This window comes from Pelmatolapia mariae, linkage group LG16_19, assembly GCF_036321145.2.
Source record: "Pelmatolapia mariae isolate MD_Pm_ZW linkage group LG16_19, Pm_UMD_F_2, whole genome shotgun sequence".
Classification (NCBI taxonomy): Eukaryota; Metazoa; Chordata; class Actinopteri; order Cichliformes; family Cichlidae; genus Pelmatolapia; species Pelmatolapia mariae.
This window is the reverse complement of record NC_086241.1, coordinates 10,173,908-10,200,041: the sequence shown is the minus strand read 5'-3', so window position 1 is coordinate 10,200,041 and position 26,134 is coordinate 10,173,908. Positions and strand designations below refer to the sequence as shown.

Genomic DNA, 26,134 nt, shown 5'->3' with positions numbered 1-26,134 from the left:
TTTTTGAAAGCTATTGGAAAAGGCAAAGAGTATCCTGCAAAAAAGACACAGTTGAAAGGGGAAGCAATTTTGAATTGAAAGACAAAAACGCTTTCTGCAACAATTGTGAAAAATGACAGTGCGTGTATAGCGGGGGACCTCAGAGAATAAAGAAACGGGAAAGTGCCTAGGAGGAGGAAAAATAGGGCAAATGAAGTGGCAAAGACAATCTTTGCAGACTGCACGGAAAAAAGAATATCGGTCTGTGTCTTTGTGCATGTGTAGGTGTGTATGCGTGTCTATGTGTGTGTGTTAGAGTGGGTGGGTGTGCATACATCTGCGTATGCATATGCAGTGGGAAAGAAGGAGGGGGTGTGTTCACTTGGAGACAGCAGGGATGGCTTATTAGGAAATCATTCCTTTTAGCCAATGGTTTTTAAGAGAGAGGCAGATGTCATTTGGCTGAGAAGTACCACCTCCGAGAGCCAGCACATCCCCTTCAGTGTAACGCCGCGCTGTGTGAGAGCACCACTATCACTGCTGTCTCCTCTCTGGCTTTTTCTCCCGTTTGGTCCACAGACACTTTCTCGCCTTCTCTCTGATTTCTCCTGCTCCCTCTCTTTCTCTGCGCTCTGCTTGCCCCTCCTCTCTTCTTGCCTTTCCCCCCTTCTCTCTCTCCTTCTTTCTCTGTGATTCTGAACCATAGACACAGATAGGATCTGTTACAGCATCAGCATCACCAAGAGCTCAGGTAAGACCCTTTTTTCTTTTTGGTTTGTTTTATCTTCGCTTTGCAATGAGGGTTCATAAAATTTAAAGCAAAAAGCCTGATTGCTTGCTTCCCGTAGTGGACAAATTGATTTCTCCACATTTCTGGTTTCTCCTTGCTCTGTTTGCCGTGATGAATTTGAAGTGGAGGTCTGATTATTTTAAGAGAGACAGTCTGAGCAAAGTTGAGGAACTCAAATGTCATTTTGTAAGTGCTTTTATTGCAAATAAGTTGTGACAATAACAACTTCAGGAATTTTACTTCAGGCAGAGGAGTGTACCTGATAGGTAGGACTGAATATACCCTTAGATAAAAAGGAAAACACAGATATTATGCATAAAACAAAGATGAACAATGAGGCAGAAAGAATGAGAAATAAAGCCTGCAGCATGGGACAAAACAGATAAGCAAATGGGCTTTCGCTGGTCGAAGCTGGTGGTACAAAGTGAGTTAAGAGTTAGGGAAGCTCAAGTGTTCACAGATCGGCAGGTGTCCAGCGGACGCAGTTCATCAGGACCTGTCATCCTTCCTGAACAAAGATATTTTTCTCTTTGGTATATTTATAGAGTGATCACATGTGACTTTGTGTACAACAAAGAAAAACACGATAGTGAAGCTATTAGTGTTCTATGCAAGAACAGTTTTTCTCATCTTCAGAGTCTGTCAGAACATCTGAGGCTATACAGTATGACTGACTAGATTTTTTTTAATGTATTCTTTTAATCTTGGCTTAAGCTGGTTAAATTGCAAATCTATGTCTACTGAAATGAGCAAGTGAGAGAATCAATAGGTTTATTCTACTACTGCTGTTACAAGAGAAGGTTAGGTCATAGTGTTAACTATATAGTAATTGCTGGTCATGGATATAGCATTTGTGAAAACAGTTCCCTTTCAAAGTGTAATCTTTGTAAATGCAAATGACTATATAAATTTGCATAAATTACAGAAGCAGACCTTGCTTTTTGCCTCCCTCATTTCTGAGATGTTAAAATGAGTTTAAGACTGCCCCATGAGCAACGCTTAGCCTTTGAAGTTTAAATAAACAATAGGACCATGCAATTTTACTTGTGCAATGCAACAGTGAAGCACATTAGTGTCACTTAAATCATGTCTCACGGTGGGTTTGTCTGCTTTGGAGCACCTTTGCAAGAGAGCCTTTGCTGTAATGATGAATGTTGAAAGGTGGTCTTTGCTGATAAGTAATCTTTCAAGTTCATCTTTAGCTAATATTTTCTGGAGGACCGATGCCCTATCGGTCGTTTCTGTGGTATAAGAATATTCATCATACTGATGAATTTAAATGAAATCTGAAAATAGCTCTGAGCAAAGTTGCGTCGGGTCTCATAAGTAATACAGCGGTGTGCTTATATTTCATTCATGACATAGTTTGCAGCGCTCTCTTGGACTGTGGAGAGAAATGAGAGAAATAGCTTTGTGATGTGAAAAGACACTGGTTGTTGAGGTGAGAGAACAACCAGATACACTGCAGTGGAAACACTAACAGCTGGAGCTGAAACTGCACTTTAATTTATGGACACACACAGAAAACTTGCTCATTTTAACCAGACTTGCCATATTCCACAGCCACGGTGTAACAGTTCTGAAGCATTTATGCTGTTTGTTTGGCAATGCAACCCACACTGCACACAACAACGAGGAAAGGCATGGTATGGGCTTTTTTGACATCTGTTAATGATACAAAATCAGTGACAGAACTACAAACCAAGAGATGTGAACGTCTTTTGTGCAGTATGTGCTGTATGTTGGCCATATAGGTTACCAAATGTGTTAATGTTTTCTAGAGCAAAAAGAAGCTGCCTCAGCTTGCCTGACACAGCCTCTTTCATTAACCCAGCATTCAGCCGGAGACCCAGAAAAATATCCGCGTTTTGAGGAAATGAGAGTCAGAGAAATGGGGAAGCTGGTGCCTTTTCAGTCCGCTGAGGGTTCTGTGCTGACAGCTACACTCCGTCTTTTTTTCTGGTTGGTTGTGAGCTGCCCCAGGTGTGACAGGCAGCCGGAGTAATGGGGGACATTTGACAGATGCATATTTCCAGCCTTGAAAGCTTCATATAAAGAAGATAGACGGCATGGATTCAGGCTGAGCGTGGGACAAACTGTTGGGCTGTGAATCACCTCAATGAGTGCGCCGCCTCTCTGCTCGATTGATCCGTCACGTGACTCTCACAAGCCTTCCAAGTTACTAATTGTATTCCCACCTGATTATTGATTGAAATATGAGGGTGGTATATTGGACTCAAGGAGGCAGGCAGCGTGTTGCGCCCACTTAGACTGGTGGAGGTGGCTGAATTACAGACAGAGGGACCCCACAGATTTCACTGGTTTGATTTCAGAAAAGAAATATTTGGAATGAAAAGTCTTACTTCTGTGTAGGTTGAGTACGCATGTATCTGCATGCACATGTGCATGGGGTTGAGGTATCACTTGTGTGCTGAATCCATTTTTGCAGCATCACGGGAGAATTGTACTAATAATGGTGGCTTTATGCGATAATTAATCTTTTACAAGGCTATAAGGGCACATAACTAGGAGTCAAGGTAAGAGGATTAGATTACAGTTTGTAAAATAGATGGAAGCGTTTCTTGGCAATCAGACTTCATCTGGCAGTCAGTCAGCTTAGGGAAAAGCTAACTGAGCAATGAATTCTCCAATTTAAGGTATATTTGTCTCCAGTGTGCCCCTATGTCATTTAAAGTCCCTGTATAATTTTAATTTACAGATTGGCCTATTGTTACTTGTTAAAGAACACATATTAGGTGCTTTGAGCTAATATGCTTACAGGGATACTGACATGTTTGGCCATTAAAGTAGATTTCATGTTTGCCATGTTCACCATCTGCGTTTAACATTATAGCATACTAGCGTTTGTGCAACTCAAGCACAATAAAGCTTCTTCTTATTATTATTATTATTCTGAATGTCTGTACATGGCAATCCATACAATAGTTGCTGTCTGACTGATCACCAGATTGAGATGAGCTGAAGGTACACTTCCACTCATGCGTGGGCCCCATACAAAGTCTAGAAGATAGATGCAGCCACCATAAAGTTACCCATTGGTTTTAGACTACACATTTTCACCTCTCAGCACCTTGTTAAGTTTTCAAAAGCAGATCTTGCTATATTTGGAGAAGATGTAGTGATAAGCTATCAGCTTGATTATAAAGCTACATATATAAACTACATGGGTGGACATGAAGGTACAGACATCTAATAAGCACTACGTAAGAGGCTAAAATACTAGAATTTCACTTAGCAAAACTTTGTGGATGGTCTGTACCACAGCGGGCAATTATTTTACCAGATAGGTTCATTAAAAAGCCCCAAAGGCCACCAAAGCGGCAAACATGGTGGGGTGGTCCACCAGTGACTCCCATTAGTGGACATTGAGTCCATCAGATACCTGTAGCTACAGCAAACTGATTGGTAGGTTTCCCAAAACAAAGTGGCCATGCCCACAGCCCACAAGTACAGTGCAGTTACATTACAGTTATTATATACAAAGCTTTCCATAGAGATGCCCAAACAATTGTTTTGGACCATGAAAGTCATACGTCAAGCATCTAAGGTTTCTTAATGTTGTAAAGATGTCATTTTAACAAAGGAGTCTATGGAAATGGACTGTATTTAGGAGCCAAACTGAACTGGACATCAATGGGAACTGCATTTATTGGTATTTTACATTGGCTTCATTGGCTTCAGACCAGCCACAACATTATAACTACTGACCAGTGAAACAAACGGCACTGATTATCTCATTATAATGCAATGTTCTCCATGTGTGCTGGTATTCATGTGGCTGACCACCCACTTAAGGATTGTTCCAGATCAATCACACTCCCACAGCATTGACATTGACCCAGCCTTCAAACTCCCTCGATCCCAATCTGATCAATTATCTGCAAGATGTAAGCCAGATCCACAGAGGCCCCATCCTGCAACCAGGAACTGAAGGATATGCAGCCAAAAGCCTGGTGCCACACACACCACAGGATATCGCAGACCCACTGTGTCCATGCTCTGATGGGTCAGAGCTGTTCTGATGGCATAAGAAAGATGTGAAAAAGATAGCAGGTGGTTTTACCATGGTCGATGATTGACGATTACACACAAACTAGAAAGATCACGTATAATAAAATACAGCTAAAAATATAATTTAAGAAATGTCCTCCAAAGTTTTTGTGTCTCAGTCCCACATTCTGATCAGACAGACTGTTGTTAAGTAACTCTTTAGAGAAAAACAGCAGTCAGTGATTGCAACTTAACTGAGTGCAACTTCTCCACTGTGTAGGTGTGTGCTCTATTTGAAAATGCCTATGGTGTTTCAAATAATATAGATAATCAAAGTGATATTCATGAACAAATTTGCATTAAAATATTTCTTTTGACTTAATCACAGTGATCACAGTTTCTCCGTCTGTATAGCAAGCACATGTGGCCACTTCCATTTGTATTAAATAATGAACATAAGTTCTCTTTTGAAGTCATGAACTGTGAGCAGGTGTTCTGGGCTGCAAGTAAAATGTTACACAACTGTTTTCTTTATGTGAAAGCGTTGGCTTTATAAAACGATAAAGGACAGATGGCTTAGTGCATGCTTCTTTGTCGCTAAGGGCTCTTCATATTACAGTTTATCTCTGCCGTAATATGATGCAATGAGAGGGCTGAGCAAGTACAAAGTTATTTGTCAATTACACCTCCCTGTTAATAGGATTAGATGCATCTGAAAAGCTCTCAAAAGGGTTGTTTGCAGTGAATATGTTGTTCACAACTGTGACAGAGAGGCACGGCTCATGCTGAGGCTATGAGCAATAAATTGTGACAATGTTTTGGAAGAAAGTTGATTATTGGTTTTAATGAGTCCATCAGTCTGTATATGTTTGGGTTTTTTGTACTATTTTAATTTAAATACTCAGACAAAAATCATGACGTAATTTCACAGTTCGTCAATAAGGATCACTTTCCCAGGATGGATACACTGTTGTGTGCTCAAATGATATATATGCATAATCACTTTAATCAGTCAGTTGATAGTCAAGGCATGCATTTAACTGGATAACCTCTCTGTTATTTTTCATTTCAGTTAATTAAAATTAGTGAACAACAACACAAACGTGCACATATATACCCAACATAATACTGGATGGTTGTATTGACCATCTCAACATCGACAGATTGTGATAGATTCTATAAAATAGTAGAAATTCCCTAAAAGAAAGCTTTTTCTTAGAAGGCTGTCATCAGTGAATCCAAATTGGTCTTTTGAAAGTATGTCCATTAGTTTGTTTGTTTGAAGTGAAGAAAGTCCTGTTTTTTTTTCCTGATCGAAATGCAACTGTGATACATAATAAAAAAAAAAAAAAATAGCAGACATGTTTTTGATTTTATTTTCCCCTCTTAATGCATTCACAAACCAAAGCAAAAAAGGCATCCCCTTGAATTTTTTAAAAGCTATTTACTATATATGACAGATCTGCATTAAGAAAATATAACGTATCTCCTTTGATGGTTTAATTTGAATACTTTGTGGAGAGGACTGTCAGGATGTGTTTTGACAATGTCTTCATCTCGAGAAATATCAAATCACGGAAGTTCAAAAGCAGTTTGTAACCAACAGGAACACTTTAGGGGTTTGGTATGCCTGCAAAATGTTTCTGGGCTGTAATATATTTTCCCTTTCACTCACTTTACTGCTTTACACCCTTTTCACATGAAAAGCGACACCCGCTACTATTCAATTCATTTTTAATGAGAAGCATGCGGGCAGTGAGGGACTTGTGGGCACGCACCGTGGAAGGACGGGATTTATCGCAATTGTCAGAGATCACATTTTATGTTGAGGTCACGAGAAGGAGGAAAATTTAATTTTGGCCGGGTTGGACTGCCAGGAGCTGTAATGTACATATTTAAATTTACAGGGATATAAACTAAAAAGGCACATGTCAGTAAAGGGAGGCTCAGCGAGCTGTTTGTTCTGAGAAGAGAAGAACGTACTCTTGTGACCGTGTCCTCTGGTAATGTTTTGTGTAAAGGCAGAGTACTATCAAAGCAGCTCTTATTGTGTCAACAGCTAGCAATATTGTAAATGTGTGTGTCAGTGAAAAATGGTGCAGCAGTAAAGTAGAAATGTGATACCTTGATTGTACAAACTAAATATTGCAAACTGGTAGCTTGAATGTTGATGCTAGCCAAAGTTAGCTGTCTTTAGCAAGTTAGCTGGTGGCAGAATTGAGCATGATGTCTTTCATATATTGTTATGGGCTGCTCTACTAAAGTCAATGGGAAATACATTGTTGTTGTTTGAAAACATCCCTTCATGATGATTACTGTGCTGTTCCCATGGTTACTTCATTGCACTGTACTGTATGTACTGTATCGATACTCCAGATGGTGTGTTTGTTTTTCACATGCGGGAGGGTGTGGACTCGATATTGGAGACTGCTTCCATCTGAAAGCACCTTTCTCATGACACATGCAGTTATATCATTAAGCTAGCTGCCATTTATTTTAATTTGAGCATGTGTGGGCCATTCATGGAAAAGTAATTCATATTCCACCCTGCTTTGCAGCTTCCCTGTGATGTTTCCAGGATATGTTTTCAATTCCAATTCTGAGTATGGCCTTTAAAGAGTTACATAACTTTAAAAAACTCTTTCCTCCTAGGTATGTACTTACACCCTGCTGTCTTCAGGTGACTTTAAAGAAATGCTTGTTTGCCGTGTGAGTTTTAATTCTTCTTTTTCTACATTATCACGTGGGACTGTATATAAATATCATGCTATTTTTGGCACATCTGGTGCTTCTTTAAACCTTTTCCTATCATTTTATGTTGGCATCCTAAATGTTTTGGGTTAGGTCAGGTTGGGGTCGATCATTTAATGCCATAACATGGCACATTAAAAGCAAAAATACATAGTGATAACACAAGAAATGTCTTGCTGTTATAGTTATGTGCCATTTTAAGGTACAAGTTTGGGAAAAAAAAAATATTGCGTCTCTCTCCTCCCATGTTAGAGAGCTGCAATTTCCAGCTTTTTGAAAGCAATTGCTATTTTAGCTCATGATTAGGGTTCAGCATTTTTTAAAATGTCTATGGAGAGAATGAAAACCTATACTTAACAACTGAACCCAGTGGTGGTTCTATATTTCAGCTCCACAAAAAGAATATTCTCACATCTAGTGCAAACATGCTGTATGCACAGAGTATAAATTACAGTTACAGCTACTACATTCATCTGGGGTAACCTGCATTACGGCATAAACTGTTCGGGAAGAGTAATAGGGAAAGAAATGTGTTCATTTATTGCAGTTTATATAAGCAACTATTTGTCTGATTGCTACATTCATGAGCTCTTGTGATATTAAAATGTAGTTTTTTATACTTCTGGCACAGTGGTTAGTACTGTCTCCTCAGAGGAAGACGATTTGAATTTGCTGCTGGGGACTTTCTGTGTGAAATTTGTGTGTTCTTCCTGTGCCACCAAAGACATTTATGATGGATCAATTGGCAGTGAGTGTGAGTGATTGCCTGCTTCTCTGTGTGATGAACTAGTGACGCCTTTTGCGAAATGTCAGTTTAGATGGGACATCGGCATACGCTTCACAACCCTGCGACCTTACTTAGATAATCACCTAAGAAAATCCACAGATGGATTTTCATAAATAAGGAGCTTAACAAACTGCTTTGATAGTTATCCCTGGAAAATGGAGATATGAGTTTGGTTTCATTTTAGGGTGAATTCTAGATTACTTGAAAACTTTGCAAGCATTTGGCTATATATATATGCAGGTTATCCTCAAAGACTACTTTTAAAATATGCACTCAGATACCTCAGTTTCAAAACTGTGGCTGCTAGAATCTTGTTTTTTTAGAGCCAGACGTGAGCACATTCTAGCAAAGGTAGAGTGCTAAGTTACAACTAGTGCTAGAGCTATAGCCTGTATGTTAGACAGAATGTTAGACAGAAAACCAGTTTGAACCAGTTGTAAACATGCTTATTCCTGCTGTAACGTTAGCCATTTTTACATGGAATTCTGTGGGGACAGACCTGCTTTTAGAGCCAGCGTGATATGGCCACTCGTGACAACTAAAGTTTTTGACACTTCCACATTGTCTTCATTTCTAACCCCTGAGAGGTTGCTGCTGTGTTTGCTTGCTGAGTAACTGGAGCTTCCAGTGAGTCATTTATCTTGCTACATTAGCTGACATACAGTAGATATGTATATAGACTTGCATCATGGTCAAACTTTTATGAGGTACAATACTGTAAAAGGTCACTTTAAAAATGTAATTTTTCCCCCAAATGGTTTATTTTGTTACCGCTCCTTTAATTTTCTATAAAAATTATGTGGTTGAATTAGGATCCCATTCACAAATAAACTACCAAAGTGTGGCTATTGGAAACAATTGTTACCTCTTTTGACCTCAACTTAAAAATGTACCTTTTTTCACCTAAGCTTAAAAACACCTGACTCCATTAAAATAAAGAAATCCTTCTTAGAGGAAACCACTTGGAAAATGCTACCCTTGACATGGTTAGTGGTGATGATTTCATGCTCCTATTCCTCTTCACATCAAACTGATAGAGGGCCGGATGGAAGCTATTATTTGGACAGAGGAATCATAATTCTCTGCAGGGCTGTTGCTACTTCACATTGCTACCCAAAACACAAACACTTTTTTTTCCCAGAGTCTATTGAATTTGCTGACCCCCAACACCCCAACAGTTTTCAATTACATTAGCCCCCACCCTGCAATCCACTTGGAATACAAATGCAGAAGCTTGAACAAGCCTTCTCTTAAGAGTCTTTGTCAAGTAGCCGGCTTATTTGTCTATAGTTCTTTCCATCTGGCCACACAGGTTATTCGTTGGATGTTTTGTAGTTGTCAGGCAGCTGAAGGAGTCTGTCACAAAACTCAGTCGGCTCACTGGCCTTTAGCTTAGATCTCCTGCTTTTGTCACCCCAATTAACTTTGGATCACTGGCTATATTCACTAAATCTTCCTTGCGCGTAATAGAATTAGTGCAGCAATACAATTCGTTCTTAATGGTCAAATGTGTCTTTTTCTTGGCCTTCTGTACAGACATTCTGTCTCAATTGGCGTTTTTTTCTTTGGTTATTCTGCTGCTGTCTTTGAGGTGTCAGCGGTAATTACATTTAATGAGAAAGGAATGGAGTTGTTCACCTGAACAGAACGCACGACCTCTGATGAAAGAATGCCGTTTCTGCTTATGAAAATGTGCAGTCAGTTAGTCAGTTGCGATGCTACTCTGATATTCGGGGTTCGAATCGGTTTTGAACAGTCTTTTGTGCGATATGGATTCAGAAAGAGGCGATGTCACAACTAATGACTGGCAACTAAAGGGAGCGTGTACTTTAAGACTTAGTAATGTAGACTGAAGAGGTGAGAGTGAGCTGCTTAAGAGCAACGTTCTTTTGATTTGCTGAGGCTCTTTTAAATGCTGCTGTTGCATCTTGTCTGATTTACCATGATAAGAAGCTGTCTTCAAGCTGAAATTACTAATGAGATGGGAATAGTTTTTAAAAAGTGTATTAAGAAAAATCCAGTGTTGCTCACTTGGTGTTACCACAGCCAAATATGATTTCCCTTTAAATGCATTTACTCTCTATCTCATCCAGTGACTTAGTATTTGCAGTGATCTGTGGTGTGAGTGGAAACATCATCTGACGTGAAACTGAAAGATAAAGAAGTCCTAAGGCAGATATATTTCATCACATTTCTGAATTTTTACATTTTGATTATTTAATGCTTATAAATGCTAATTAAACTGATGTTACATACACTATTGTGTACTTTATGTTTCACTTACAAAAAGTCAGAATTTCTTGTAATTTTTAAAGTGGTCTGAAAAGTTTTCAGTTTTTCTTTAGACACTAGTTACTTTTTCCCTCACATTCAGTTGAGTGTTTGTACCCGATAATTTTCAGAGGAATGTTTTTCTACTTTGTTAAGCCACTTTTTTAAAGCGTCAAGAACGCACCTGAGGGATGAATCAGTGTTGTGTCGACACATAAGACAATCTAACAAACAACCAATTTTAGAATATGTCTTTAGGCACTTTTTTTGGGAAATGGGAAATGGCAAAGATAACTGTTTGACAGGCATGATTCCCAAAGAGTTATTTAGCTGAAAAAAACTGAAGCTTTATCTCGGTATGGTGTGCAGTGTGTCTTTAAAAAAACTGAGGAAACTAGAGGAGACCTGACACAGAAAAATCTGGCCTTTCAGTCAATCCATCCACGCCATTGAATTGTTTTAATGGAACTATGGCTGTCAAGAAGTTATGCTTAAGGATGGGTAACAGTGAGGCCAAGATATGCCAAATCATAAAAAGAGAGAAAGAAAATAAGCAGTAACAGGTCTTATGGAGTGATGAATCCAAATTTGAAAACATTTGTTCAAATGAATTTTTAGTTCAAATGTATGGAAGAGGTTATAAAAGAGGTACAACAGTTATTATCAACAGCCACCCATTGGTATGGTCTGTTTTTGATTTGTTTTTTTGTTTTTAGTCGGGAGGTATTTTTGTGTTACTACCTCCTGTTTTATTTTGATAATAATTTGTCTCATGTGCTTGTATTTAGTTTTACTTTCCTGCCTTGTTCTAATTAGTTTCAGCTGTGTCTTGTCATCCTCCCGTGTCCACTTTCCTTGACAACCTCATGTGGGAGTATTTAAGGCCAACCTTTCCCTTTCCTTGTTTTCAGAGACTCTGTTAATCCTCCTTGTGTGTTACTGGCTTGTGTTTTGAATTCTGTTTTGTATCACTTGTGTTTCCAGTTCTTGTTGTGAAATATGTATAAGGTCCTAAATATGTATAATTACATGAGCAAGAGAAATAGTTCATTTGCTGTAGTTTAAAGGAAAACTGCGCATGTATGTATTTATCACTTTTGATAAATAAAGTAGGACTGATTCTAAAACACCAGAAAGGGGGAGCATTTCCTCAGGATACAACAGAGTGGCTCATGGATGTGTGTGCTTTTTTAACACTATCATGTAGCTTTGGCTACACAGGTAGTATGTATTTAGTACTGGAGCTGCAAATTGCCATTCCAAAAATTATATCTATATCTATATCTATCTATATCTATCCATCTATCTATCTATATATATATATATATATTCATAAATGCTTAAAAAATAGCCCACAAACAACACTTTCTAGTGTATTACGCTACTTATAAAGAACCAATGACAAAATGTTTGTCCTTTACATTTTGCTTAATGTATAACTGTAAGTTAGTGCTTTATGCAAGCACAGATGTATATGGTTATATTGGTCAAATCTGCATATTCCATATAATCCTATTTCTTCATTTACTTAATTGCCATCCACATTGCTAGTATGGTGTCATTATGCATAAACAGACAAAAACACCCACACACAGATGTACATTCCATTAAACAACCCTCATTTTTGTCTGTCTTTGAATATTGCATTTTATATAACGTGAGTATAATGACAACGAGAACTCAACTTTTTAAAAAGTTTTGAAAAATCCATCAGTGATTTTAAAAGATTTGTGCATTTGTCTTGGTCGCTTGAGTTTCTGGTCTTCCATCTGGTTGTCTACTGATGTAGTGTTGTCCTTATCTTCCTGGACTCCTTCTCTGTGTAGATACACTCTGTCTTCATTCTTTTTACATGTAATTAACGGTAGATAAGCTAACATTTTAAAACCATCTACTGATTCACTTATTGCTGTTTGGGTCTTCTTCTGACATGTGGATGAGATGCTGCGAGGATGCGTTTTTATCGATCATATTTCACCCTTTTGCCCTGACACCTGAGGTGCAAGAATCAGTGTTGCATTGTCACGATGCTGCATTGGCCCTTTGCTCTCCACAGCAGCTGCCTGCTTCAAAAGGCCGCCTGTTGATGTGCTCTGCTCTCTACAGGAGAAGCTCCTGTGATAGTTCATTATTTTATTACACTTCAACCTGCAGCAACAGGCTGTGAGACATGTTTCTCTCTCCTCATTTGTAGTGCTAGATACAGTTTCTCTGCTCTTTTGCATCTAATTAGGACAAGCTGTGTGCCTCCAAACAATGGGATAATGGCTGGCACTCACTGGCTGTGCTGGTGCTGAGTGCCTTCTGGCCAAGCACCAGAACCTTGGAGTGGAAATCTCTCCTTACACAAATGTGGCACAGTTACGAGTGCCAGGGTATGCTGGTGCTTATTGGTATCCACATCACATCCACGTCATGGACTCTGGAGGGGCTTTAGACTGCCTGGTGTTTTAATTGTTAAATATTTTTCTCAGTTTATAGCTCATGAAGATTTTAGAAGAAAGGTATTTGTTGTGGCACAGTTGTCTCACAGAAACAAGGTCCTGGTTTGCAGCTTTTGATTGGCTGCAACCTTTTTGTGTGCACTTAGCACGTTTTCCCTGTACCTGGATGGGTTGTTTTCAGATTCCTCCCACAGTCCAAACACAGCTTGTTAGGCTAATTGGTGATTCTAAATTGGCCGTAGGTATAGATCTGAGAATGTATCCCTATCTGCCTGGGTTCACCCTGTGATGACCTTACTTCCTCTCCAGGGTGTACCCCGCCTTTCACCTAAGGGTCAACAACAGGTGACCCCCCTTCACTCCCCTCCTTGACCCTGAATCAAAACATGTTGATTTATATTTCCACATGAAACCGATTTTTTAAAAATCCTGTTGTTTCTAAAAACCTGATTGATATTTGCATTTTAGTATCACAAAATAATAAAAAATGTCCTCAATTCATATCATGCTGCTGTATAATTGCCTACAGTAATTTTGTTTAATCAAAGGCAATTTAGATTTTTAAGAGCTGGACTATTCATCAACGGTCCACGTGCGGGACCCTTTGTTGTGTTGATGAATGTTTAGCAATGAATTGCCTTTATGAAAGAGATGCAACATTTTAAATTTTAAAAAAAGAGCTACGCCATTCTGTCATCTATCTGCAATATGTCATCCTCAGTAAATAATACAACGGCGCAAGGATTAGACCCCTTAACGTTTCAAATGTGCCGCCCTATGGATTTTCTTCTCAAATAGCTTTTACTTTCCTGGAGCAAACCCTTTCTCGTGCTCATAAATTGTTATTTTTTTCATAGTTTTTCATTTGCCTATTGATGTTATTCTGAAATGGATTGAAAAAGACATTTAAAAATGAGATATTAAATATGTCTGGATAATATGTCTGGATCATTCTTGTTTATTATCTTAAATAAGGCATATGAGGCCATATATTATAAATTGTATAATTTGCAACCCAGCCTTTTCGGGTGCATTCTTTTCTTGTTCATAAATTATATCTTTTGTTATTTATAAACAAGCTATATGCCTCACACCCCCTAAATGAAGAAGCAGGTTGTAATAGCATGTTAGGGTGCAGAAGCTGTAATGTTTGATGGTGTGGCAACATGTGAATTGCTTAGTGCCACTGAAAAGAGTTTTAGCTGAGAAAGGTGTTCTACAGAGGACTGGAGGCTTCTACACTGGTCTTTTGTTCTCCCTTGCTTAACATTGTTTTCCCAATGGCAGGTCTCCATACATTGCCTTGACATGCATAAGTGTCTTCATTAGAGCAGTGTCGGTGCAGTTGTCTGTGTTGTGACAGCTCTAGTATCACAACAAACTCAAGAAAATACTGTCTTGGACTCTTAACCCTGTAAGACCCAACCCATCAAAAAAATCTGATTTTTTTGGAACTGAGATGTTTTTTAACCCTTATAACAAAATACACTTTTTTTCTTTTTTTTCTTTTTTTGCTGTATTTTGTTGTGTACGATATATTTTTATTATACATTTATTATATTTTTTGTATTGCATTTGATACATTGGGTGTTTTTGGCAACTTTTTTGTTAACAACAATGTTAATTTGAGACAAAAAAAAGAGTTTTGTCCATAACATTTTGAAATTATAGCAAGTATTGATCATGCTGATGAGATAGAGGTCTCAGAAACTCATGTTTCAAATATCAACTCATGTAAACTCATGTATCATATATCAAGGGCATTATAGGATTAAATTCTCAGGGAAAAAGACCATTAGTTTAGCCACATAACTTAGTAACAACCATGTAAAGAGTCAGAGCGAAAAAGAAATCAGTAGTGATGCACTTGCTGACAACTCATCCTAGTCTTTACCTGCATTCGGAGAGATAATCGGATGCATTTTGACCACTGAGCATTGCTCAGAGTATTAACATCTGCCATAATGTTAATACTCTCATGATCCATGAATGGCTAAACAACTAACTTCTCCTGTATTATAACTTAATCTTAATCTTTTTTCTTAAAATGCTTTAATGCCAAGTAAAATCCTGCTTCGAGCAAAACTTGTGACTCAGCTGTAGGACTGTCTACCCATGAGGCACCTCTCGCACCGTGAGGCCAATCTGGAAAGCGAAACCTAATTTTAATCTTTCAATTATTACATTGCTCTGCATTATTTAGATAGAATTATTACTAAAAACTGGTATTTTTTTTTAGTCATTGTTGAATTAATTAATCAATTGGGCTTTTAACGATCTAATATATGCATATAAAGGTTACAATGTTAAATTGCTTGTTTTTAAAGGGAGGTTGTACATTAACTTTGTACATTAGCTTTTTAATTTTTGCTGCCTGTGAAATACTTTGGAATGTATTTTGCAACAGCAAAATTAGTTTTACAAATGCTAAGATCACGCACTCTGTATTCTTATCAAGCCCACGAGGGCTCTTCAACATAAGGCTGGTAACCTTGATGAGTAATGCCTCCTCCAAGTCATGGTCACACTGCATGTTCTATAAGATATAACTGCTCTTTGCTCTCGTTAACAATAACCACATCTGCCATTTTTAGCTATGACACTGGAAAAGATCAAAAATATATACGTGATATATGTTGTGTGTGTTAACAAACCCAGTAATTCACAATCAAATATGAAGTAGATATCCTTGTAGGTATATATGTATAAAAATTCTGGTTTCTTGGATACAAACACTGAGCGTGAACTTATTAAGAAACCACATGTTTGTTCTTTCTTGGAAACATCATCTGCATCAACTTTAATCATGGCAATTAAAACGTGTCATTGTAATAGCTCTCACAAAGATATACATAGTTTACTAACATTATATAAAATATAATACAAGTTTGTCTATTCTGTCGTGTCAAGAAAAATATGTAAAGGGTTATCAGCACATTGCTGGCGCTACAGTTGAATAATTATTTAGAGGAAATAATAACAGCTGAATAAGATTCCAGTGGGCACAACCTAAATAGAAGGAAAAATGCATTTCTTTATTGCTGCTGTTGACAACACTTGCAGCTTTTTGGTCAGTGGCTCACACTGGACTTCAAGGTGTTGTTTCTAAAGCAAACCATATATTCACAGATGATGTCATCACAGTTGTGGCCTATTGGGAAATCTAAAATAAAATCTAGAATCTAAAAAATCCCCGTAACAGTCACTTTGGAGACTGTCCAAAGTGCCAAATGATGCTGATGGAAAACCAAAGGTACACTGGTTGGCATACAAGTGCCACATGGCAGTTCTAGTTGATTTATTCATGATTCTATAAAAATAAGATATGTTCACATTAGCATACTACTTGACAGAGTCACGGCTTAATCCAGAGTGCCAGTTCCAAGTTGTCAACTCCAAAAACAAGATGCAGCAACCCCTGCAGCCAGCTTACAGTCTGCCTTTACTTACCATCTATTTGACATTTTACATATAAAACTGTGCATTATTAAGTCGAAAATAAAAAAAATTAAAATGTGAATTTATAATCCATCAGCTTTCTTATCTTATCAGCTTATCCAACTTCACAAGAAGCTGGAGCTCTACATAAGGCAAGAGACAGGGTACACCTAGGGTTAACATAAAGAGACGATCATACAAAGTCTATTTAGAATCATCAGGTAACCTAGCAAGCATTTCTTTCAACTATGGGAAGAAGCTGGAGTACTCAGAGGAAACCTACGCAGGCACAGGGAGAACTTGCAAACTCAACACAGAAAGGCCCATGAGGTTTGAATCAGGATCAGTCTTGCTGTGAAGTGAGAGTACTAACGATTGCGTCACACCTCTTATCACATGTTATTTGACATGAAATTCATTTCATTTTTTGTATTTCAGAGACCTTCACTCTGTGTGGAAATGAAAGCTTGGCTCACCATTGATAAAAAAAGGTTACATAAGATAAGTCAGTTCCTTGCATTTTATTACACAGAGAGAATTACTGTGTTTAAGCTCTTTCAAGTCCTCTTTTTGAAATTGCAGCATTAGAAAGGAAGGGGCATAGCAAGAAATCGTTAGAGTTCTTTGTGACACTGTCTGAGAGTATAGGCTGATTTGATCACTGTGCTGGGAATGTTGGGGAAAATTCAGGTGGTCATGTTGAAGCCACAGATGGTATGTGAATCTACATTAGTGTGCCCATTGTTTTTACGTCATGTTTTCTTTAACTGGCAGATGGAGCATCAGCATTTAATCTCACGAATAAACTCTGCCATCACGGTCATTTATTACTTGTAATTAGTTGTATCATTTACAACCTCGGCATAAAAGCGGAATGTATCCGTTCTTCTGCGTTGCTACAGCTTAGAAATGACTAGAAAAGCAAGAAGGTTGTAATAATTACTGGCTTTAAATTCCAATCACTCACCACAAATTGACAGTCAGAAAGCATGGTGTGATAAACTGATTAAATAATGAGATTATATTGTTATGATTACGCATTAACTCCCCTGTTAAAAATAATCATTAGGGTGTTAATTGTTAAGAGATTAACTTCACTGCACACTGATTAAAATAAGTCACCTGCAGTCTTATATTTTTTTTCTCTTTTTTTTTTTTTTTTTTTTTTTTTTACAAATGAAGACTTTTGGTCAATTACTTGACCTCTTATTGTAGTTTTTAAAAGAGTGCAGTTACACATGCATGCACATGCACAACTTTACTTTATTCAGTCCATTTCCTTTCACAATACAGTGAAATATGAACTGCAAAAAATCATGCAGCATATGAGAAAGATAATCTTCTTACCATAATGGTTGCAAAACAGCTTCTGAATATAACTTTTTTTTCCCCTTGGTGGACTAATGGAATTGTTCAAATTCTTACAACTGATTAATAAAGAGAATAATATTGGAAAAGTACGAGAAACATTTAGTTTTATCTTCTGCCTTGCCTTGTAATTTTTCACCAGCATTGTTTGGCTTCTGCATCTGTGAATATCTTCCACCTGGAGCTTATCTCCAAAACTGAAGGTGAGCAAAAACCAGCCTTAGACAGATTGGGCCTGTCAGCCCTCGAAACATTTGATTGGATTTGGTGGCCACTGTGAGGTCTCTGCTTTCACAAAGTGAACCTGCCCAGGGTTTTCCACAGAGACAGAATGTTCAATAAAGTCCTACTTTCAGCCTTCCCTTGCTCCCTCCTCCCTTATCTGGGAAGCACAACCAGATAAGTGCCTCACCCAACAAAGGCGATAGAGCACTCACACTGTGAATCCATATGTCATGCTGTGTCTTCCACCCCAGAGTTGATAGAGCATCAATTAGACCTCTAGTGTGGGGGGTTAAATTTTCCTGTAATTGTTATCAATGTGTAATATAGTCCTGAGGGGTTCCTATCAAAGTACCATATTTAAATATGCTGCAATTATAGTGTCGCTGTATCGTCTTTGTTTCATCCCAACTACAATATTAAAAACTATAGGTGCCATTTTTTGCACAGCATGTCATTGATAAACTTTTCTAAGCATTAACTGCACATAGCTGCAAATGTATTCTATATATGCATGTTTAAGAGGTGTAGTATTTAGTAAACTCAATGCAAACTGAAAGGTTAACTTACTATTTAGATTGGGTCAGTGAATTGGACAGCAGGCATCTGCTTAGATCAGTCAAGGAAAACTTCAAACAGTTTAGGCCTTATTAAATAAATAATTTTGTTCCCTTTTAGTATTTCCTTCCCAAAAAAGCATCTCAAAGACGTCACTCACAAAGTGGTAAACAACTAATCCAGGCTAATCCAGGCGTATATCACAGAGTTATTCTCAGAGAGGCTCATGCTTAATGAATGTCAGCTGCTCTCGGTTTAATTGCATGTTTATTCAGCACTGTCATTTCCATAACATCACGCACCGATTTTTTTTTACTAATCTTTTATTTTTTGTTGCTTTGCTTGGTGCACAAAAGCTGCATATTTTTTTTAGTCAGTACTATATTCCCGTGCAATGCAGAATATGAAATGTTAATGAAATGAAACTCTAACTAAGAGCATCAAGAAAAATCTTCTAATTTGTTTTGTAAAAAAATATGGAGGAAAACAAAAGTGTTTACACGGTACCAGGCGATGGAATCTGGGCCACAATAATGAACCAATATATTAATTCAGACAGGCCACTTTTTTAAAGTCTGCTCTAAAACGATTAATTATGATGGAACAGTGGGGGAAAATTCAACTTTTGCACCTCTGAATTTATTGTTTGCCACTTTGACAAAAAATGTTTGTAGCCATTTCAGATTAAATGCAGCCACGGTTAAGAATGCATTGTTTCGTCTTGGTTTCTGGTTGCAGCATGAGGTCTGCTGATCTCGTATTGCCATCGGTGCTATGCTGGAGACAGAAGGTAAGTTTTTATATAGCATCCTGCTGGAGATAAGGAAAACTGTAAATTGTATTGTTCTTATCGTAGACTTGGTGGATAAAATTGATAGCTATTTTGCTTTAATTTAGTTTTATTTTATACTTCTATTTTATACGTCTTTATCTACTCTGATAGTCTAATGTCTAGTGATTAGCCTCATTTAAATGCATGCGTGTAACAGTTAATATTCTAAACTAGTACATGGCATTATGACTTTGTGCCTCTGACAGGCGTGTTTTGGGGCTGTCAGTCCATACAACAGGTTTCCTTACATAAAACATTTATTGAAAAAACCCAACGCAACATTAACATCAAAAGGTTCGATGCCAGAATGGAAGAAAGAGCCTAAATAGTTCATCTGGGTCCGTTTTTGTAGCCTTGAAGACTAAGGAGAGCTGCATCAGCTGACCCTCCCTTGTAAGGCAATTATTGAAAACTTCCTTGGAGACAGTGGGAGGGGCCTGAGAGACTGAAAGATGAACTCATTAGATGATTTTGATGATTAAAATACAAAAACACAACTAAAGAAATGTGGTGCATGCCAATTAAATCGTAATCTTCACTATGGTTATATATCCTGTGAGTCTGGAGAGCCCGTGCAGTCTATAACTTCACTGGTTGTCAGAGGCATACAACTGCAAGGCACTAATTATGGTTGTTGTTTGTAAACAATTTACAGTGTGTGTATTTCAGAAATGTTCCTGGGATATTGAGAGGAATGTTACTTGTCAAAATTTCAATTACCATCTAACTCACAGCAGGCACTGCCCTCCTCTACTCTGTCTCATATGTCTCTATGGCACATTGTTGTTATGAGGAATGCATTATTCAGTGCAGCAGTTGGTTACTGAGTGTTGATCCAAGACTCCATTTCCTGTTTTAGATTTGTTTATTCAAATGTGACAGTTGTGAAAAAGCTGTCTTAACGCTCTGCAACTGAAGGTCTGAGTAGATTACAAGATTAGACGATATAGAGATGTTCCTGTCTCTGTACTGTCAGCTCCTATAAGACAGATTAGTCACATACTGTTATGTTGTAAAAAGCTTCATAGACCACACTGACCTTTCCTTATTTCTTTAGCAGTTACACAAACCACAGACATGTATTAACTACTTTTATTTCAAATGAAAATGGGCCTCGATCTTTAATACCATATGTGTACACATATTAACGAATGAGGCCAAAGAAATGAGCAGAAAATGAGAATGCATTCAAATTTACAATTGGACAATTGCCAATTTGTCTAGCCTTGCTGGAATATATTGCATGTGTTAAATACATGTTTTGTTTTTTTTAATCTAACATTTTAAAACATGTTCAAGGCCTAATTGTGTTCTTAGCATATGTTAGTGATTCATAATAATTACAATTCAATACAGAATCCTTCTTTGGAAGACAAAAAACAAAACAAAACAGCGTGCTATTTGCAGACAGCAGGAATAGGCTATTTCTCTAAATAGAAAAATATGGTTGTCTTGAGGTGTATGGAGTAAGCAGTAAAATTGGAGAAAACCATGACTGAGGTGGATGCTGCAAGGCACACTTCTCTAAAGTGCTGCAATAATTGATGCGGTGAATGTAAGTCATCAGTCATCATTATTTGTCTTCCGAGACTGAACTGGAGCTTAGGTAAAAAATTAAAGGAAAAAAAGAATTTAGATTGAAATAAAACAAACAACAACAAAAAGCCAAAACAGAGAAACAGAATAATGGACCAGAAGATAAAAACATTTATATGTAGGAGAGTGGCCTGACATGAGGTGGAAAGGAATCACTTCCAGCAAGGATTTTCAACAACATGTAATTTCTTAAACACAGTGCAATCGGTGTAACATTTATATTTTGTTGAAGAAAAAAAAGGCGATGCAAACAAACTTTTTCCCAGCTATTTTAAACTGTAGGCCAGTGTGATACTGGGATAGAGTGGCCACTATCCATATATTCCACTTTCCAAGACATGCAATAATGTGATCGACATGCCCACTTATTGACCTGCTAGGTTGTCTACAACCAGCTGCAGTGAAGTATTTATATATATGTATATATAATACAGGATTTCATCAAAAATGTCATTTTAACATTAGGCAGTCAGCTGACTATCAGTTCAGTTCAAAGACACTGAAGTCATGGTGAGCCTGGATTGCAGCCCCTCCAGTTCCATCATTGGTTGTGTGTCATGTAGCTAGCAGACTAGTTGCTGCTGTGTTCCAGGTGGTAAAGGAATGTCATGTGCTATTGCAATGTTGTGAAGGACACAGCATGCCAGAATGATCATGCACACCTTTTCAGGGCTGTAAAGTAACCCCAGCTGCGTCCAAACACCTCCAATGACCCTTGAGCTGCCTAACGTGTGCTGCGTTATGATGCAAGGAAGTGTTTGTAGCAGAATCTCTCGAGTAGTTATGAGTTTAGCAAATCGGGTCAGGCCAGGTTTATCAGATAAAAATATGACAAAGAGAATCCAGTGTTTAGAATTAGTAAATTACATACTGCAAAAGACCTTCTGTGTTTGGTTTCCACCTTCTCAAAACCATTGTAGGTTCTCTCTGTGTGCTGTGGCCTGTCCATCAGTCCAAAGACACGATTGTTGGATTCATCTGTGATTCTAAATTGGCCGTAGGTAAAGATGTGAGCGTTTGCTTGTCAGTCTGTTTGTGTTAGCCCCGTGATAGACGGGGTTGACCTGTGCAGGCTGTACACTGTTTTATGACAGCTTGGCTCCAGGCCAGATCGCCCATGAACCTAAGGTGGATAAGTGCTTTAGAAAATGTATTCATATATTTTATCAAGTAGGCAGATGGAGCACACACACATGGGTGCAGTACATTTCTCCAATAATTTCTGGCACTCGAGCAATGTCATGGAATTCCCTCTTAATGTTGTTCATCACAAGGAAATTAAATATGCTTGGACAATGTCCTGATGATGATTTTAAAACCTTTGGAATTGAATAGTTCAGGGAATACTACAAGATCTGCACTTTCCCTCTGGAAAAAAGCTATTGGGTTAGCGTGGTCTGTCTGAAGACTTGAATGTTGTTCCAAGGAGTTGTGCAGATGCTGCAAAACTTCTCTTGGCAATCAGGAATTTCTGACAAGCCATTTGTTACACTTCAAAATTTGTTATGTTGGTCTCTGAAGATGGCCTCTCTCCTGAAGGCGTGGGCTGCAATATATTCCAGCAAGGCTAGATCTGCCTTCATAACACCTGCTTAGAGAGTTGGAATCATTTATACACCCCCTCCGCTAGGCTATAAAGTAACCAGTTGGTTACTAACTGCATATATTTAATTTTATGACACTACAAATTAGCAAGAGTTCTTCAGAGTAGACTGAAACGCTCCTATATTAACATTAAATATTTTAATAGGAAGAAAACTGCAAATATATATTGGATATTTAATAGGATGCACTTGGGCAATTAATCCAAATAATTTTGTAAATTACGAGCTATTCTATGTATTCATTATATGCTTTTCTTTTGTTACAGCTGGTATGTGACTAATTTATATGCATTAAAACTATAATAAATTACTTAGATATGGTTGGGTAAAATTGGATCCCGTGGCAGACGTCAGTCTAGGAAAATGAAAGGAATTTAACTTAATAAAGGAATTTAGAGATTTTCGCAGTTGCCATTTTGCGTTTAAAATGTATATTCAGAAACAAAAATGTTTTTCTTAGTTGACCAGACAGCTGTGAGCAACACAGACAAGATTTGCAAATCTAAAGTTTGATATCTGCATCTGTCTGTCCACTGAACAAGTTCTGCTGACTCTGCATCCAAAAGAAGTTGCTCATTAAGAGTCCCACCCCTCGTGAAAGATACAGGCTCTATGCTACACTACATCCTCAGCAATAGTAAAACTGCCAGCAGAGAGTGGAGAGTTATTTCCAGAGCTAATGGGATCCAGACACTTTTATCTAGAGGTTTTATCAGTTGATTAACTAATGCATTGTTCTTCGTCAAGATGTAGAGAGTTGGTTCAGTCACCCTGGGATGAAGAGGTCAAGCCAAGGTGAGATCCAATCAGGCCAACAGCACTGTCCCAGGCTGGAGGGTCCTGGTGTAATTACACTCTCCACGATGCCTGGTGAAGTTACAGATAAGGTGTGGGCATTGTTAGGGGACGTTGGAAAGCCTTGTCTACACAAACACATTGTTTCACATTTTTCATGTTAATTGCATTGTCAGGATTTGGTGTTGCTTTGCATCATAAGCTTAAAGTTTCAAGGTGACTTTTTGTGCTTTAAGATTGTGGTGTGGAAAGCCTAGGGGTGATAAATCCAAGCCTCTTGTGATCATTGTTAAGGCGCTTGTACATGTATTTTAACTTTCCGAGGTCTAAGACATCACCATTGATGACCAACAACCCAAGTCATGAACTCTAACCCTGAGTTTTGGATAAATGCAAAAAAAATTTTTGATTTAAAAAAAGTAAACTTTTTCTGTTTGAAAAAGGGTAAATAGTTTATTTTCTTTATATCCTGAATGCCAATACATCAGAGAGCATTTACAAAAATTAACTTAGAGTTAAGAAATATTTATCTTTAGCAGGAACATTTTTTCCTTTTCTTTTCAATTTCTTTGGTTGTCAAGTTGTTTTTATAGCTGTTATTGTTTCGGAAAACGTTTTACGCATTTTGTCCTATGCTTGTTTTCACTGTTAAGTGTTCATGTTACGCTATGATTTTGGTATTATACAAAAAGAAGTTACGAAACAAAGTTCCTCTCTGAAAAATCGGTGTTTGAGTGTGCATATATATTTAACACAAGATAGAAATATGAAGTATGATATAGCTTGGGATGCTTCCAAGAACGCTTTCCACCATTTATGTTTTCATTGCACACCTGCAGATTGCTTCATTGTCTTGTACTAGTTCTAGAGCCTTGTATGGAATAGACAACAGCAAGGTTTCTGTTTGTCCTGTGTCTCGTTGCACACAGCACGTCCATTAAAAAGAAGACAATAATTGCACGAAAATAATTTCTGTCGGTCCATTATGAAACAAGTGGTTTTTGATCAATTATTTTAAAAAATAAACACGTATTATTGAATGGAATCTCCCATTATTCTATCAACATGCTGTCTCTTCCCTTTATTTCCATGAAGTTGTATTGTGTGCGTCTGAGCCATTGGATGTTGAATTAGAACATTTCTGAATTTTGGTAACCCTTTTTTTGTGTGACTAAAAGTAGAGACTGGAGCAGGCAGCCCATTAAAAAGACAAAACCATAACTGGCCATTAAAACTATTATAAAAAATATAATTGAAAAGAATCTCTGCGGTCAACATGAACTTTGAATATCCATTAACCGAAAGCATATCACTAATCAAATTTCTGATGCATGTGAAATTGAATTACACATATGCCGAAGATCAGCATTATTTCCGACGAGTGAGAGGCTCATAGTGTCCAGGTCATCCTTCTCGCTCCCCCCGTCTCAAGGCCCAATACAGCAGAGTAAATTTGTATCCTCTTGTGCATTGGCGTGTCTGATTGGTAGATCAAGTTTTATGTCCCCCTGTCTGTGACTCTCATTGAATTACCGCCATGTGGGCTGAGCAGCTGTTCCTGCTGGTCGCAGCAGGCTGCTGTCGTTAATTGAAGCGTAATGGGCTCAACAGCAGGGAAGGTCAGACAGAGCGCTCTGCTGATGCACAGCCCCTGTCTGATCATATATACAGTATACCAAGAAACTTTTTAACTCCCCTCCTGTGTTACACCTCCGTCAACCAGACATGTGAGTCAACTGTTATCTTGATGCATAAGTAATACTAAAATTGCATTTTTTTCTTTGCAAAGCAGATTTACCTTAAGCATGTTAACTTAATAATACTCAATGAAAAGAATATAGTGGACAGGATTTTCTTTTTGCTGTGATAACCTTTTGTTCTGCAAGCAGATTTGATTTAAATGCGGAACAATTTGGTCTGCAATTTAACATTTCTTTGTTTTCTCTCCTCTTAGTCTGGTTTTCTTGCAGTTCTTGTAGAACTCTTTAACACAATACTACCTCAAGATATCTGAGTCACATTATATTTTTAGTCACCTGTTAATTACTGTTATATATTTATATAAATCTTTGCGTATACTCACCTTGATTTGCTTGATCTTTATGTTGGGTGTCCAATCTCAGAAGACAGTTTGCTCCAGCAATAGCATAGCCATTCATCTCAGTGCTCACACCTCAGAGCACCATGAATTATCCTCCGAGCTCTATTTATGTTTGAGGATTCAAAAAAGATTTCATGGATCACTGGCAGGAGATCAGAGAGGCAGTTTTATGAATCACAGAACCACAATCCTATTGAACACAGTGCAGTTATTGCAGGCATTGTTTGGCTACTTGAAACTGATTCTGTATTGTGCCGCTGACATTCTGAGCTTCTCCTTACAACAATAGTTGCTTTGATGAAAGATCCTACGAAATCTTGATTGTATTGCAAACCAGGATTTGTCACGTTGTGGGGCATCCTGGTTTAAGTTGAACTGGAGATGTAGATTTGGTGTGTTTATGGGTATGGATGAGTCCCATATTCCGCTGTGCTGCTGGAACTCGAGGTCGTCATTTTTAAGTCTGACGTGGGAATATTTTAATCCTTTTTTTTTTCTTTTAGCCTGCTTCCTAAGTGAGATTCTTAGATGCTTGATCATGACCTAGTTTAAAAATGTATGGCAACTGAAGAAAACTATAAGCTGTG

The 26,134-nt window shown here is 37.9% G+C and overlaps 1 protein-coding gene across 1 annotated transcript in view; it reads left to right on the top strand.

Annotated features, from left to right (window-relative positions):
* The first annotated feature begins 603 nt into the window (after positions 1-603).
* Positions 604-26,134, top strand: part of thsd7ba (thrombospondin, type I, domain containing 7Ba) — a 186,904-nt gene continuing 161,373 nt past the window's right edge. Inside the window, exon 1 of the mRNA XM_063499852.1 lies at positions 604-730. The gene's annotated coding sequence lies outside the window, so the exon portion shown is untranslated. The remainder of the gene's footprint in view (positions 731-26,134) is intronic.